General features: G+C 43.3%; 1 long non-coding RNA gene across 1 annotated transcript in view; it reads left to right on the top strand.

The window, feature by feature from the left end:
• The first annotated feature begins 3,153 nt into the window (after positions 1-3,153).
• LOC132891656 (uncharacterized) overlaps positions 3,154-16,470 on the top strand; it is a 53,567-nt gene continuing 40,250 nt past the window's right edge. Inside the window, exon 1 of the long non-coding RNA XR_009655349.1 lies at positions 3,154-3,220. This is a non-coding gene — a long non-coding RNA (uncharacterized LOC132891656). The remainder of the gene's footprint in view (positions 3,221-16,470) is intronic.

Genomic DNA, 16,470 nt, shown 5'->3' with positions numbered 1-16,470 from the left:
CAGTGTTCTCCTGATGGTGGACTCATGAACATTAACATTAGCCAATGGGAGAGAGGCCTTCAGTTGCTTAGAATTTGCCCTGGGGCCTTTTATGACCTTGCCGACTATTACATGCCTTGCTCTTGGAGTGATCTTTGTTGGTCGACCATTCCTGGGGAGGGTAACAATGGTCTTGAATTTCCTCCATTTGTACACAATCTTTCTGACTGTGGATTGGTGGAGTCCAAACTCTTTAGAGATGGTTTTGTAACCTTTTCCAGCCTGATGAGCATCAGTAATGCTTTTTCTGAGGTCCTCAGAAATCTCCTTTGTTCATGCCATGATACACTTCCACAAACATCTGTTGTGAAGATCAGACTTTGATAGATCCCTGTTCTTTAAATAATACAGGGTGCCCACTCACACCTGATCATCATCCCATTGATTGAAAACATCTGACTTTAATTTCACCTTCAAATTAACTGCTAATCCTCGAGGTTCGCATACTTTTCCCACTTACAGATATGTAATATTGGATCATTTTCCTCAATAAATACATGACCAAGTATAATATTTTTGTCTCATTTGTTTAACTGGGTTCTTTTTATCTACTTTTAGGACTTGTGTGAAAATCTGATGATGTTTTAGGTCATATTTATGCAGAAATGTAGAAAATTCTAAAGGGTTCACAAACTTTCAAGCACCACTGTATAAGGACACCAATAGCAAAGTGAATAAATTAAGCTTTGATCATTTGTCTGTATTTTGCACAGATCACTGATAACTTGGTGCATTGGGATTGTTAGATGTAATTAATATTAGCGCAAAAATATTAGATAATAGATCTGTAACTTGGGCGGCACGGTGGTATAGTGGTTTGCACTGTCACCTCACAGCAAGAAGATTCTAGGTTCAATTCCAGTGGCCGATGGGGGCCTTTCTGTGTGGAGTTTGCATGTTCTCCCTGTGTCTGCATGGGTTTCCTCCGGGTGCTCCGGTTTCCCCCACAGTCCAAAGACATGCAGGTTAGGCTAATTGGTGGCTCTAAATTGACTGTAGGTGTGAATGTGAGTGTGAATGCTTGTTTGTCTCTATGTGTCAACCCTGCGATAATATGGCAACTTGTCCAGGGTGTACCCCTCTTCTCGCCCATAGTCAGCTGGGATAGGCTCCAGCTTGCCTATCCCATGCACAGGATGGGATAGGCAAGGATAAGCGGTTATGGATAATCGATCTGTAACTCAACACCACCTAAAATGAGATCATGGGACGAATATAGACCAATAACGTTAGGCTGATTGATGTACAGCAACCTAACTGTAAAGATCTAAAATTTAGATTTATTGCTGTATTATAATATTACCAGCAGACCTAGTTCGGCCCATTAAAAATTAAATGGTTGCTGTCCAATAGCAATTAATCTCAACTAGGTTTAATGCTAGTTAATACTACTAATAATAGTAATACTAATCACATTAACCAATAATTAATATTAGTCCGGGATATTAAAGCAGATACGCAGAACCTTTTTTTAAAATAAATTTCTGAGTGGATAGTATCTCCATCCTTGACTCTTGTATGCTGCATAAATGGGAATAAAAAAATATATTTTTGAGAGTTAAAATCAACCGCAAAGTTGGCATTTGAGTTGCCCCACTGAGCCAGCCAGCCCTGAGTCCGTGACTTCACTGCGGTAACCGGTTTTAAGGCTGAGGCCTTTTACAGCTATAGACCAAAGTCATATCAATAAAAATTTATGGTGAAAGTAAAAAATACCGTTACCGACTTGCTCAACTAAGACTGATTTGACTTCATTGATTGTGGGTTGACTCTCATTAAAACATGATAGGCGTTATAACTTATGCAACATGCATGCATTTTCACTGATAAAACATAAAAGGCTAAGTAAATAAATCAGATGAACTGAGACAACCACATTCTGAAGCAAATTAAATAATCTTATACTGGGAACTTAAACACACAATACAAGTTACATGTATTAATCTAAATGCAGGTAAACAACGTGTTGTTTTTGTGTGTTTTTTTATCCAAATGAGAGTCGGAGCTTACCCATCTGTGTTCTCGCTTCTTGAAGGCCGATCTTGTGGCCGATTGTTTTAAAACAATCTGACTTTCAGTTCATTCAGTTCTCCATTCATTCGCTTCTTCCATGTAAGGGCGAGATGGCAGCAATATCCACCGGAGAAATCAGACAGCTGCTCCACTCTCCATTTTCTCCATACTGAGTACTCTGCCATTACTGCTCGGCTCAGGCGATTACTAAAACCCGGGATGGGATGTCACCGGTTTTAGCAACAACCGCGGGGAGGTCACTGCCCGAGCAATATGTCACGTCCCGGGTTTTACCAACAACCCTCGGCTCACTTTTCAGGAGAACTGGTGCAACTGAACTTACTTTCCTTTAAAATAAATAAATAAATACTTTCCTTTTTTGTAGTTTTCTTTAATTGTCGGTACTGCACCCTCTTTCAGTACGGGCTTATAGCCAACACTCCTCAACAGATCAGAGGTCTCGTATGAGTCTTCAGTAAAATGTGCAGAGGAGAGACCACCGAATGTGCCCGTGAACTTCTCGCCAAATGCGTCCAAATCTTTGCGGTTTGAACATTCTTGGGCCATGAATGCAACGTAAATCCACCTTCTGTCGTGTCGCTGCACCGGCCAGCAACACATCTATGTGGCATGGCGATAAATTAGCTCAAAATGGAGGATCGGAGTTGCAGTTAGCTCTGTGTTTTAGTATAGCGGAAATGGCGATGAGACCAATAGACTTCCTGCTGTGACGTTGCAGACGTCAAGGTCATTCACTCAGACTGCTACCTACATGAATCACTTTAATCGTAAAAATTACTATATTAGATTTATTGTTTACGCTTAAAACTATTCCTGTGCCATTCTTGAGGTCTCATGGCATTTATAAACGAAAGTGAAGCCATGGTTCTGTGTATCTGCTTTAAGGACAAACACAAAGGGGGATTAAAACTTTTGCAAGACACTTTATGTGTGACAAAAAAAGGCTTCTTCTTCTTAATTTATCTTTCATGGCATTGTAAATCTGGATGCTTGGCAAATATTGCAATATTTATTCATCTTTATAGCAGACTTATTTGTCAAGATACTTGATTATAATATGTTTTCCTCCTAAAGATTAGTCCACGGTATCTGCACACAAACTCCACTAGCCACACATGGCCATTCAGTGCTAAAGCAGAACTGATTGGTGAGTCAAAATTACTTTTTTCTTCATTACTTTCCTTTTCCCAACTGATTACTGGATGATTTTCAGCAAAGAGTTGACATCCCATGCCTATCTTTCAAGTTCTGAATTTTGTCCATCCTGAGTACTCCACCATTACTGCTCGGCTCAGGCAGTTACTAAAACCTGGGATGGAATGGGACGTCACCGGCTTTAGCAACAACCGCGGGGAGGTCACTGCCCGAGCGATATGTCATGTCCCGTTCCATCCCGGGTTTTACCAACAACCCTCGGCTCACTCCAGGAGGAGTGGTGCAACTGAACTTTGCTTTAAAAAATAAATAAATAAAATAAAATACTTTCCTTTTCTTGGAGTTTTCCTTTTCTGGAGAACCAGAGGAGGACTGGTTCTCCAGAAGCCAAGCAGTATGGGAAGAGATTCACTAGCGCATTGAGACAGTGAATGCCAAGTACAAGGAGTATGCCGGCAAACACCGAGGTAACAATCCAGAATTTTCACCAGGCGACAGAGTATAGGTGTCCACACATGACCTAAGGGAACCCAATTCAAGCAAAAAAAAACTTCAGGCACACTACATCAGGCCATACAAGGGGCTACGTCGCATCAACGAGGTCTCCTACAGACTAGAGCTCCCACCACACAGTCGCATTGTTCCTACATTCCATGTGACACGTCTGAAAGAAAGAAAGAAAGAAAGAAAGAAAGAAAGAAAGAAAGAAAGAAAGCACAACTTTATTCAGCACACACTTGTGAAATTTCCTCTCTGCATTTAACCCATCTGAAGCAGTGAACACACACATGCACATCAGGGCTTTACATTAACTTTTTTGCTCACCGGCCACTGTGGCTAGTGGTTTTCCCGAGTCACTAACCATTCAGCCTTTTCACTAGCCACAATTTTGTTGCCAGGAAATCGCAGTTTTTTCTTCACCATGATATGTTAAAGTTCGGAAGATCTAGATTTAATTATGAATGGCAGTGTATAATGTATCTCTACAGTAGCACTCAAGTATTCAGTGCTGTTAAGATAGCTCCCGATATGAAAACATGCAACCAGTTGAGACAAAAATATAAACAGAGTATTCTGTTTATTGAACTCAAATTCAAGCCCCTTACAATATGAAATATCATATAATATGAAAAATAACATTCAGTACAACTGAACTGATTCTAATATTAAAAGTCCAATTCAAAACATTTATCATTGAAAAACATTTGATGTTTTGATATGCAAGTATTATGTGTATTATCAAGTATTATTATGTATATTATGTATTATCTATTAATTGTGTGTGTGTGTGTGTGTGTGTGTGTGTGTGTGTGTGTGTGTGTGTGTGTGTGAACATGTGTAGAGAGAGACATTAAATGTCCTCATTACATTCATCATCAGATGAGTCTGAATGGTCCATGAAAAATGGTCTTCGTGACCTGAGGCTTCCAGCAGGCCATAAGTTCTGATTATCTTTTTATTATAGTTTTCAAAAAGGGCACATCAAAGACAGATGTACAGATACTATAAGGATGGAGCATAAATGAAAGTAACAAGAAATACAAATAATAAAAAAAAGAAAAAAATATACACACATACATACACACACATATACAATTATAAAATAATATAAAAACACAGAACACAACACAGAACTCATGCTGGCAGCAAACCCAGACAAAACTATTCACAGAAGCTCTTTAGCAGCTATGTTCATCCATGTGTTCACAGTGGTTTCCTTTGCCTTGTTAATTTTTGCAGTTGTACCCTCTAAACAAACAATATAATGGAAAGAGACTATCCAGAATTGTCTAAGATTGGTATCTGGGTGTATCCATTGATGTAATATAGTTTTTTTTTAGCAGCGGTGAACCCTGCCATTAACACCCTTTTATCACACAGCGAGAACTGGTACACTGAGTCATCATTAAGTAAAAGTAAGCAAGGGTTCAAGTCAAAGTGTAGACCTGTAAGATCATATAACGTATGAATGACAAACATCCAGAAACTTTGTATCATTGGACAGTCCCAGAACATGTGTAGAAATGTACCAGTAGTTCCTGTGTTACAGATACTGCAGTATGGATGGGGAACAAGTTTCATGAGATATCATTTGTAGGGTGTATAATAGAAACGATGGATAGTCTTAAAATGAATAAGTACAGTACATGGCTAAGGTTTTTAGAAGTAAGGCAAAGGTTTGACCACACTGTTTCCCAATCCGGGTGGAATCCTAACCAGGAAAGTTCTACATCCCATTTTGATAGAATCTGTAGAGGCTTTTGAATACTAATGAGTAAATTATTGTAAATTATTGTGACTACACCCCTAGAAGACTTAACAGGATCAATCCAGCTAAACATTGGGTGGTTACATAAAGCAAAATTCCATGGGACGCCATAGGCTTTCATTGCAGATCGTAACCTGAGGTATAAGAAGAATGAGAAGCCAGGTAGACTGTATTCATTTTGGATATCCTGGAATGTGCGCAAACCATTTGCATCAAATATATTAGAAAAGGTGAAAAAAACCCTGGATGACCACAGAGGATAAGCAAAAGGTTTATGATCTGATAGGAAGCAGGAATTATACCATAGAGGAGATTGTTGAAAGAATTTCTTTGAAAGGCCTGTTGTTTTTTCAGCACTATATCATGCAGTTAAGGTTGACGAAACAATACTACCAAATTTAGGGTTGGGTTTATGCTTCCCTATCCCTGTGAAAGGCAAATCTTGGAGTCTGTGGGGGTACACTATAGCTGATTCTATACTTCTCCATGGCACTACACTTTCAGTGTCTGTCCAGGTGCTCATAGCCCTGATCTGAAATGCCCAGTAATAGAGCTTAAAATTAGGGAGGGCAAGCCCCCCTTCTGATTTTGTGCATTGCAAAACTGAAAAACGTATCCTGGGTTGCCTCCCATTCCAGATAAAATTGGATACTGCTGAATTCAAATCTTCAAAATATTTTGGAGGTGGTATGCATGGGCTCATAAAAGATAAAAAGTTAAGTCTAGGTAAGACATTCATCTTTACTGTACTGATTCTGGCTTGCATTGAGATTTTAGGATTAGTCCATCTTTGTAGATCAAGTTTTAATTTCTGACCAATTTCGCTAAAATTAATATGAATGATCCTTGACAGAGAATCTGTTATTTTAATTCCAAGATATGTGAATGATTTAGTGAATGCAATGTTCCTAGGGAGGATGATGTGTTGAGAAATGGTATTAAGGGCCATCAAAGATGACTTATCCCAATTTATCTTGTATCCTGACATATTGCTAAATTGGTTGAACAACTGTAACACCTTTGGTATAGATATGTTTAAGTCTGACAAGTACAAAATTATGTCGTCCGCATACAATGATATGTGATGTTGAGAGCCAAATAATGTAACTGGGGAGATTACTGGGCTTTGCCTAATGGCCTGGGCTAAGGGTTCCAATGAGAGAGCAAAGAGGAGGGGTGATAGAGGACAGCCTTGGCGACAGCCTCTCTGTAATGGAAAGGGTAGAGACTGGGAAGTACCTGTTGAGATAGAAGCTGTAGGATGTTTGTAAAGGGTCTGAATGATATTTATAAATTTAGGACCAAAACCAAAGTGAATCAATACAACCCATAGGTAGTCCCATTCAAGTCTATCAAAAGCATTGAGTGCATCAAGAGAGAAGGCTGCACAGGTGTCAGGATATGTATGAGCATGTTCAATAATGTGTAGCAGGCGCCACATGTTATCTGAGGCTAGCCGCCCTCTAAGGCTACGTTCACACTGCAGGCTGAAGTGACTCAAATCCGATCTTTTCGCCCATATGTGACCTGTATCCGATCTTTTATTGACAATATGAACGACACAGATCCGATTTTTTCAAATCCGACCCAGGCCGTTTGGATATGTGGTCCTAATTCTGATCCCTATCCGCTCTTTTCATATGCGACTTCAGTCTGAACCGCCAGGTCGCATTCATCCGACTTACACGTCATCAACAAGCCACAAACGTCACTATTCTGCGCTGAAGTAGGCGGCGGGTCTCTCAAAAAAAGTTAGAACAACATGGCGCATAATCACGGGCGCAGATAGAGGGGGGGACTCGTCCCACCCAGATTTAAATTCACCTCGTTCGGTCCCCCCCACTTATAGGGAGGAAAAAACGTCTATGCTGTCTTTCTTTGTATAAGGCAAACCTCACGGAAAAATCAAAAGACTAATTACCATTCGGTTGATTGAGGTGCACAGCAGTGTATACATAGTTGCAACAACTCACATAAAACAAAGACTGATATTTGGTTGGTTGAGCTGCGCAGACTGCACAGGTTGCGAGCTCGAGCTTGGTTGCTATGGTTACTAACAACAAGTTTGACAGGCATATCGGGGTTGGGGTTGGTTTGCTGGCAGCTTTGTCCCCCCCAGTTTTTTGTCCCTCCCAGTTCAAAAAACGTATCTGCGCCCCTGCGCATGACATCAACGCGAGGGACGCTTCGGGCTGTGAAGGTTCTGAATCTTCTCAATGGAAGGACGCAGAGGTTAGGGAGCTGATTTCCATTTGGGGGGATGCAGCTATTCAAGCTAGATTGGATGGGTCATACCACAACCGGGCAGTTTTACTTCCGTAAACACTGGCCATGCTCACTGCGTGTGACGTCGTCGTATCCTGCAATGCGCATGCGGAACACTTTTAGGTCGCTTTTCGTTCATACTGAGGATCACATACAAGTCGCATATATTTGTTAATGTGAACGACCTCACAAAAAAATCGGATTTCACAAAAATATCGGAATTGAGCATTAAGCCTTGCAGTGTGAACGTAGCGTTAGAAACCCAGTTTGATCAAAGTGAATCAGATTGTCCATTACGGGCTTGACACGGGAAACCAAGACCTTAGCTAGAATTTTTACATCACTATTAATTAAAGAGATAGGATGATAACTAGAGCAATCTAATGGGTCTTTATGTTTCTTCTGTAACAGAATAATAAGTGCTGTGTTTTGATCTCGATGAAGAGTACCATGTTTGATTGCATAGATCATTGAGTCCTGTATTAGGGGCCCGACCACATCCCAGACAGCCAAGTATAATTCTGGGGGAATGCCATCAGGACCTGGGGATTTACCTTTTTTGAGTGACTTGGCTGCCTTATAAAATTCCTCCAGGGTTAATGGCTCTTCTAGAAGTTCTCTATCCTGTGCTGAAAGGACTGGTAGGTTAAGGTTCTCTAAAAATGTTTTGCATGAGTCTATGTCAAGGACCACCTCTGAAGAATACAATGTGGAATAAAATTCTTTAAAGGTGTTATTAATAGCACTAGGATCGGTGAGAATTTTACCGTCTGTTTCGTATTAAATCTATATTAGCTTTGGACTCTGTTTCTTTCACCCTTAATGCAAGCAGATGACTAGTTCTGTCTGAATGAAAATAATATTTCTGTTTAGTTTTGTGAATAATAAACTCAGCTTTGGACATTGATAGACGGTTGTACAGTGGTGCTTGAAAGTTTGTGAACCCTTTAGAATTTTCTATATTTCTGCATAAATATGACCTAAAGCATCATCAGATTTTCACACAAGTCCTAAAAGTAGATAAAGAGAACCCAGCTAAACAAATGAGACAAAAATCTTATACTTGGTCATTTATTTATTGAGGAAAATGATCCAATATTACATATCTGTGAGTGGCAAAAGTATGTGAACCTCTAGGATTAGCAGTTAATTTGAAGGTGAAACTAGAGTCAGGTGTTTTCAATCAATGGGATGACAATCAGGTGTGAGTGGGCACCCTGTTTTATTTAAAGAACAGGGTTCTATCAAAGTCTGATCTTCACAACATATGTTTGTGGAAGTGTATCATGGCATGAACAAAGGAGATTTCTGAGGACCTCAGAAAAAGCATAGTTGATGCTCATCAGGCTGGAAAAAGTTACAAAACCCTCTCTAAAGAGTTTGGACTCCACCAATCCACAGACAGACAGATTGTGTACAAACAGAGGAAATTCAAGACCATTGTTACCCTCCCCAGGAGTGGTCAACCAACAAAGTTCACTCCAAGAGCAAGGTGTGTAATAGTCAGCGAGGTCACAAAGGACCCCAGGGTAACTTCTAAGCAACTGAAGGCCTCTCTCACATTGGCTAATGTTAATGTTCATGAGTCCACCATCAGGAGAACACTGAACAACAATGGTGCTCATGGCAGGGTTGCAAGGAGAAAACCACTGATCTCCAAAAAGAACATTGCTGCTCATCTCCAGTTTGCTAAAGATCACGTGGACAAGTCAGGTTATTGGAAAAATGTTTTGTGGACAGATGAGACCAAAATAGAACTTTTGGTTGAAATGAGAAGTGTTATGTTTGGATAAAGGAAAACACTACATTCCAGCTTAAGAACCTTATCCCATCTGTGAAACATGGTGGTGGTAGCATCATGGTTTGGGCCTGTTTTGCTGCATCTGGGCCAGGACGACTTGCCATCATTGATGGAGCAATGCATTCTGAATTATACCAGCGAATTCTAAAGGAAAATGTCAGGACATCTGTCCATGAACTGAATCTCAAGAGAAGGTGGGTCATGCAGCAAGACAATGACCCTAAGCACACAAGTCATTCTACCAAAGAATGGTTAAAGAAGAATAAAGTTAATGTTTTGGAATGGCCGAGTCAAAGTCCTGACCTTAATCCAATCGAAATGGTGTGGAAGGACCTGAAGTGAGCAGTTCATGTAAAGAAACCCACCAACATCCCAGAGCTGAAGCTGTTCTGTATGGAGGAATAAGCTAAAATTCCTCCAAGCCGGTGTGCAGGACTGATCAACAGTTACCGGAAACGTTTATTTGCAGTTATTGCTACACAAGGGGGTCACACCAGATACTGAAAGCAAAGGTTCACATACTTTTGCAACTCACAGATAGGTAATATTGGATCATTTTCCTCAATAAATAAATGACCAAGTATAATATTTCTCTCTCATTTGTTTAACTGGGTTCTCTTGATCTACTTTTAGGACTTGTGTGAAAATCTGATGATGTTTTGGGTCATATTTATGCAGAAATATAGAAAATTCTAAAGGGTTCACAAACTTTCAAGCACCACTGTATTCTAATTTCAATGCCAAAAGTCTCTGACAAGCTTCTTCTGAGAAAGACTGGGTCTGCTGGTGTTCCAAACACTTTATTTCCTGTTCCAGATCAGTGAAGCGTTTGTTTTTAAGACTCTTAGCATTTGAGGAAAAAGTAATACAGTTCCCTTGTATATAGCATTTTGTAACTTCCCAAAGCACCTGTGGGTTTGGGCAATGGTCCATGTTATGTTCCAGAAATTCCATAAGCCCAGTTCTGAGTTGATCTTAAAATGACACATCATATAGCAATGAATCATTAAAGCGCCATCTACAGGATTTGACAAGTGTGGACACAGGGGTGATATTACAGATAATGGAAGAGTGGTCTGAAATCAAGATACCGTAGGCAATATATCAATAGAGGACATGCACTGAAGTAAGGGTGCGCTAACAAAAATATAATCAATTCTAGAGAATGATTTGTGTCTTGGAGAATAAAATGTGTATCCTTTCACATGGGGATTATGCACACGCCATGGGTCAGTTAGATTCAATTCTGTAATAAAGCTATTAAGCAAAGATGAAGACATAGAGGTAGAGGAGTTAGGTATAATAGATGAACGATCCAACCCTAAATTAATGGATGCATTAAAGTCTCCCCCTATAATGGTATTGTGGTCACTGAATTCTAATAATTTGTCTGTGATATTGTGAAAAAATTGTTGATCAGGTTTGTTTGGGGCATAAATGGATGTCAACAGGAGTTTGGTATGATTTACTGTGACTGCTGCATAGACAAAACGGCCAAGGTCATCTCCTCCCACTAAGTCAATGGTTAAATGTAAAGACCTCTTAGCCAATATCAGTATGCCTTTGGATTTATTAGAAGCACAGGACTGCGCTAATAACTTATAGTTCTTGTTTTGGAAGCGATTTACATCCTCCTCCTCTTTCAAGTGAGTTTCTTGCACAAATGCTATGGATATCGCTTTGCGGTTCAGAAACTCTAAGCAACGGGTTCGCTTTACAGGTGTATTAAGGCCACACACATTCCAGGATATAAAGTTTAGACTAGACATGGTTACTTAGGTAGAAGAGACGCAGGATTGAGAAACAATATTTCTTAACAATCGCCCTATGAGTCAAATTCCATACCCAGACAAGAGAAAAGTTAACAGCTGCCAGCAAAACTATACAAATAACTGCAATCTTAACTATATACAAATACTTTACAAGCCGCAAGGAGTTCGTCAGAAAAGCCCCTTTGGTTAGCAAAAAAAAAAAGACAATTTCAGAGTCGTGGCTCTTCCCAGCGATGCAACCCCCTACCCAACCCACTCGTTACAGTGTCATGAATAAATGAAAAGTAGAGCAAAATATTGCTAGCTCTTTGATCAGAGTAAAGGTTTAAAGAAATCCATGCAGCAAACTACTGCATTAACCAACCTAGAAGTCCATCAATACCTTTCAAATTACGAGAATGTTAATGCACGCAACACAAAAACATATGCTAACATTACAGGAAGCCAGAGGGCTCTGCTATCAAAATCATGTCACCAACGCAAAAGAACTATGGATTCATTAGAGTTAGCTACACAAGACGGCTTCTTCAATCAGTACTTGCAGTGAGCGTAGGTTGTTCTAGCGTATCCATCTGGAGTTCTGCAGAGACCTCGCCGTCCACTTCGGGTATTCGGTCGACCCCCAAAGCCTCTCTTTCTCCCCCCGGTGTAGAGCCAACGGCCTCCCTGGGAGTAAGGTTGTTAGCCATGAGGAACTGCCTTGCTTCAGCCGGTGATCGACACAGAATTTGCCTGCCACTGTGAGTGATCTTCAGTGTAGCAGGGAACAGGAGAAATGTCTGAATCCCGTATGCCTCTATCTGCTTTCTGGCTTCAGCAAAGGCCTTTCGTTTCTTGGTGGTGTCTGCGCTGAAGTCCGGAAAGAAACGTAGAGTGTTCATACCATGTTTAATCGGATGCACTGCTCTTGCACCGCTTAGGATGGCTTGTCTGTTGGTGTAATCTAGCAGTTTAAATATGATTGTGCGTGGGCAGCTAGCATTACTGGACTTGTCAGAGTACAAGTGATGGGCTCGTTCTATCCTGATGTCTCATCCCACAACAGCAGGGATCCATGTAGGCAGGTTTGCCTTTAAGAATGCGATGCAGTTCTCACCTTCCACTCCTTTGCTCAGGCCAACTAAATGTAAATTGGATCTTCTGCTTCGGTCTTCCATGTCAGCCATTTTGATGTGCAATTCATCGATTTTCAGCCTCATAGCAGTGACCTGGTCTCTATCATGTCTAGCCGCTGCCTGTGTAGGATCACACCTTGACTGAAGACGTTTAACCATTTTCCCTAGTTGTTCAATTTGGCCTGTTGCTGTTGTTATAGTATCCGTGGTGGTCTTCAATTCAAGTCTTAGGTCGGATATTTGTGGAAGGAGAACATCATCTAAATCAGCTTTGACTGCAGCAGTGACGATGGTGTTTAGCTCTGCTCTCTGTTCGGCTAGGGCTTGCTTCACTCCAGCTAAGATGGTGCTTTCAAGATCTGCTCTCGAGATGCTAGTTGATGATTCTCTGAATCTCTTCTTCAGTGGAGGCTGTTCGACTTCTTTGGTAGCATCAGTAGTGTGTGGTGCCGAAGTTTTAGAGGTTTTAACGTAGTTCAGCATAATTTGCTTCCAGAAAACGTAAAAGTAACGAGTGGTAAGTGGAGCTCAACAAATTTACGACTGCACCGCCATGAATGTCACGTGACCCCCAGCAGGCCATAAGTTGATAGCTGGGGTGAGATCAACTTCTTTCCAATCACGTGAACGTTTCTAAACAGCAGCTCCATCCTCTCCAGCTCAGCCGACTTCATGACAGCCAAGGACTGAAAGCAATGCTGCCCTGTAGCGAACTAGCCATCTTTGCCTGTTTTGATGTTATAGTACCGATGTGTGCATTTGACTTTTCGTGGTCCTTTATAGTTTCGAGTTTAAAATTACTGGTGCCTGTCTTTGCCAGACTTTCTACAGTCTTTGCAATACAGGGTATTTTCGGTTTTGCTATGAACTAGCCAATCTCACCCTAACTTCCATTTGTCATTGAACTGTCTTATCTTCCTATTAGCGTCTTGCTCATCTCCTGGCCGTAGCCAGCTCTGAGGCCCCCGCGGTCCGGATCTTGGTCATTTTTAAGAGCTGAAAATACATTTGTACGCTAAATATTCAACTGAAAAAAAAATAAAGAATAACATTAAAACGTCTCCGTAAAAAGTGCATTGTTAATTCTGTTAAATGTTGATTCTGTCTTCTGTGTGTGTTTGGTGCGCACGGCTCTGAGACCAAGAACACAAAAGCGAATGAGCACGCGACTCGGAGGAGGAACGCAGTGCAGGAGACACAGGGTTTCCATGGGAACCATCAGCGCACTTTCATCAAGCTGTTCAATTTACATTTTTGAAGCAGCGCAGTTGTAGCCTGCCTTGTTTGTGATCTTGTCTCATCTCGTCTCGTCTTCTTCTGCTTATCTGGGGCTGGGTCGCGGAGGCAGCAGTCTGAGCATGGAAGCCCAAACTTCCCTTTCCCCAGACACCTCGGCCAGCTCCTCGGGAAGAACACCGAGGTGTTCCCAGGCCAGCTGAGAGACATAGTCCCTCCAGCATGTCCTGGGTCTTCCCCGGGGCCTCCTCCCGGGGGGACATGCCTGGAACACCTCCCCAGGGAGGCATCCAGGAGGCATCCGAAAGAGATGCCTGAGCCACCTCAGCTGATTCCTCTCGATGTGGAGGAGCAGTGGCTCTACTCCGAGCTCCTCCCGAGTGACTGTGCTTCTCACCCTATCTCTAAGGGAGCGCCCAGCCAACCTGCAAAGGAAACTCATTTTGGCCACTTGTATCCGCAATCTTGTTCTTTCGGTCATTACCCAAAGCTCATGACCATAGGTGAGAGTTGGAACGTAGATCAACCGGTAAATCGAGAACTTCGCCTTTTGGCTCAGTTCCTTCTTCACCACAACGGACCGGTAAAGCGACCGCATCACTGTGGAGGCTGCACCGATCCGCCTGTCGATCTCATGCTCTATCCTTCCCTCACTCGTGAACAAGATCCCGAGATACTTAAACTCCTCCACTTGAGGCAGGACTTCTCCACCAACCTGGAGAGGGCAAGCCACCCTTTTCCGGTTGAGAACCATGGCCTCGGACTTGGAAGTGCTGATTCTCATCCCAGCCACTTCACACTCGACTGCAAACCGCCCCAGTGCATGCTGAAGGTCCTGGTTTGAAGAAGCCAACAGGACAACATCATCCGCAAAAAGCAGAGATGAAATCCTGTGGTTCCCAAACAGGATTCCTTCCGGCCCCTGGCTGCGCCTAGAAATTCTGTCCATAACAATTATGAACAGAACCAGTGACAAAGGGCAGCCCTGCCGGAGTCCAACATGCACTGGGAACAGGTCTGACTTACTGCCGGCAATGCGAACCAGACTCCTGCTCCGTTTGTACAGGGACCGGACAGCCCTTAGCAAAGAGCCCCGAACCCCATACTCCCGAAGCACCCCCCACAGAATACCACGAGGGACACGGTCAAATGCCTTCTCCAAATCCACAAAGCACATGTGGACTGGTTGGGCAAACTCCCATGAACCCTCAAGCACCCTATGAAGGGTATAGAGCTGGTCCAGTGTTCTGTGACCAGGATGAAAACCTCGTTGTTCCTCCTGGATCCGAGGTTTGACTATTGGCCAAATTCTCCTCTCCAGTACCCTGGAGTAAACCTTCCCTGGGAGGCTGAGAAGTGTGATTCCCCTATAATTGGAGCACACTCTCTGGTTCCCTTTCTTAAAAAGAGGGACCACCACCCCAGTCTGCCACTCCAGAGGCACTGTCCCCGACCGCCACACGATGTTGCAGAGGCGTGTCAGCCAAGACAGCCCCACAACATCCAGATACTTGAGATACTCAGGGTGGATCTCATCCACCCCTGGTGCCTTGCCACCAAGGAGCTTGCTAACCACCTCAGTGACTTCGGCTTGGGTAATGGATGAGTCCACCTCTGAGTCATCAGCCTCCGCTTCCTCAGTGGAAGATGAGACAGTGGGATTGAGGAGATCCTCGAAGTATTCCTTCCACCGCCCTACAATGTCCCCAGTCGAGGTCAACAGCTCCTCACCCACACTGTAAACAGTGTTGGCAGAGTACTGCTTCCCCCTCCTGAGGCGCCGGACGGTTTGCCAGAATTGCTTCGAGGCTGACCGATAGTCCTTCTCCATGGCCTCACCGAACTCCTCCCAGTTCTGAGTTTTTGCCTCCGCAACTGCCCGAGCTGCGGCACGCCTGGCCTGCCGATACCCATCAGCTGCCTCAGGAGTCCCGGAGGCCAACATGGCCCGATAGGACTCCTTCTTCAGCTTGATGGCATCCCTTACTTCCGGTGTCCACCACCGGGTTTGGGGATTGTCACCACGACAGGCACCGGAGACCTTGCAGCCACAGCTCCGAACAGCCGCGTTGACAATGGAGGCAGAAAACATGGTCCACTCAGACTCAATGTCCCCCGCCTCCCTTGGAAGCTGGGAGAAGCTCTCCCGGAGGTGGGAGTTAAAGACCTCCCCGACAGAGTGCTCGGCCAGACGTTCCCAGCAGACCCTCACCATACGTTTGGGCCTACCAGGTCTGTCCGGCTTCCTCCTCCGCCAGCGGATCCAACTCACCACCAGGTGGTGATCAGTTAACAGCTCAGCCCCTCTCTTCACCTGAGTGTCCAAGACATAGGGCCGGAGATCTGATGAAACGACAAAAAAGTCGATCATCGACCTCCGACCTAAGGTGTCCTGGTGCCACGTGCACTTATGGACACCCCTATGCTCGAACATGGTGTTCGTTATGGACAAACCGTGACTAGCACAGAAGTCCAATAACAAAACACCACTCGGGTTCAGATTGGGGAGGCCGTTCCTCCCAATCACGCTCCTCCAGGTGTCACTGTCGTCGCCCACGTGAGCGTTGAAGTCCCTCAGTAGAACAATGGAGTCCCCAGTCTGAGCACCTCTCAGTACCTCTCCCAGGGACTCCAAGAAGGCCGGATACTCTAGACTGCTATTCGGCCCGTAGGCATAAACAACAGCAAGAGCCCTCTCCCTGATCCTAAGGCGCAGAGAGGCGACCCTCTCGTTCACTGGGGTAAACTTCAACACATGGCGGCTGAGCTGGGGAGCTATAAGCA

Source organism: Neoarius graeffei, chromosome 9, assembly GCF_027579695.1.
Source record: "Neoarius graeffei isolate fNeoGra1 chromosome 9, fNeoGra1.pri, whole genome shotgun sequence".
Lineage (NCBI taxonomy): Eukaryota > Metazoa > Chordata > Actinopteri > Siluriformes > Ariidae > Neoarius > Neoarius graeffei.
The sequence above is the reverse complement of the archived record's forward strand: the minus strand, read 5'-3'. Positions and strand labels throughout refer to the sequence as shown.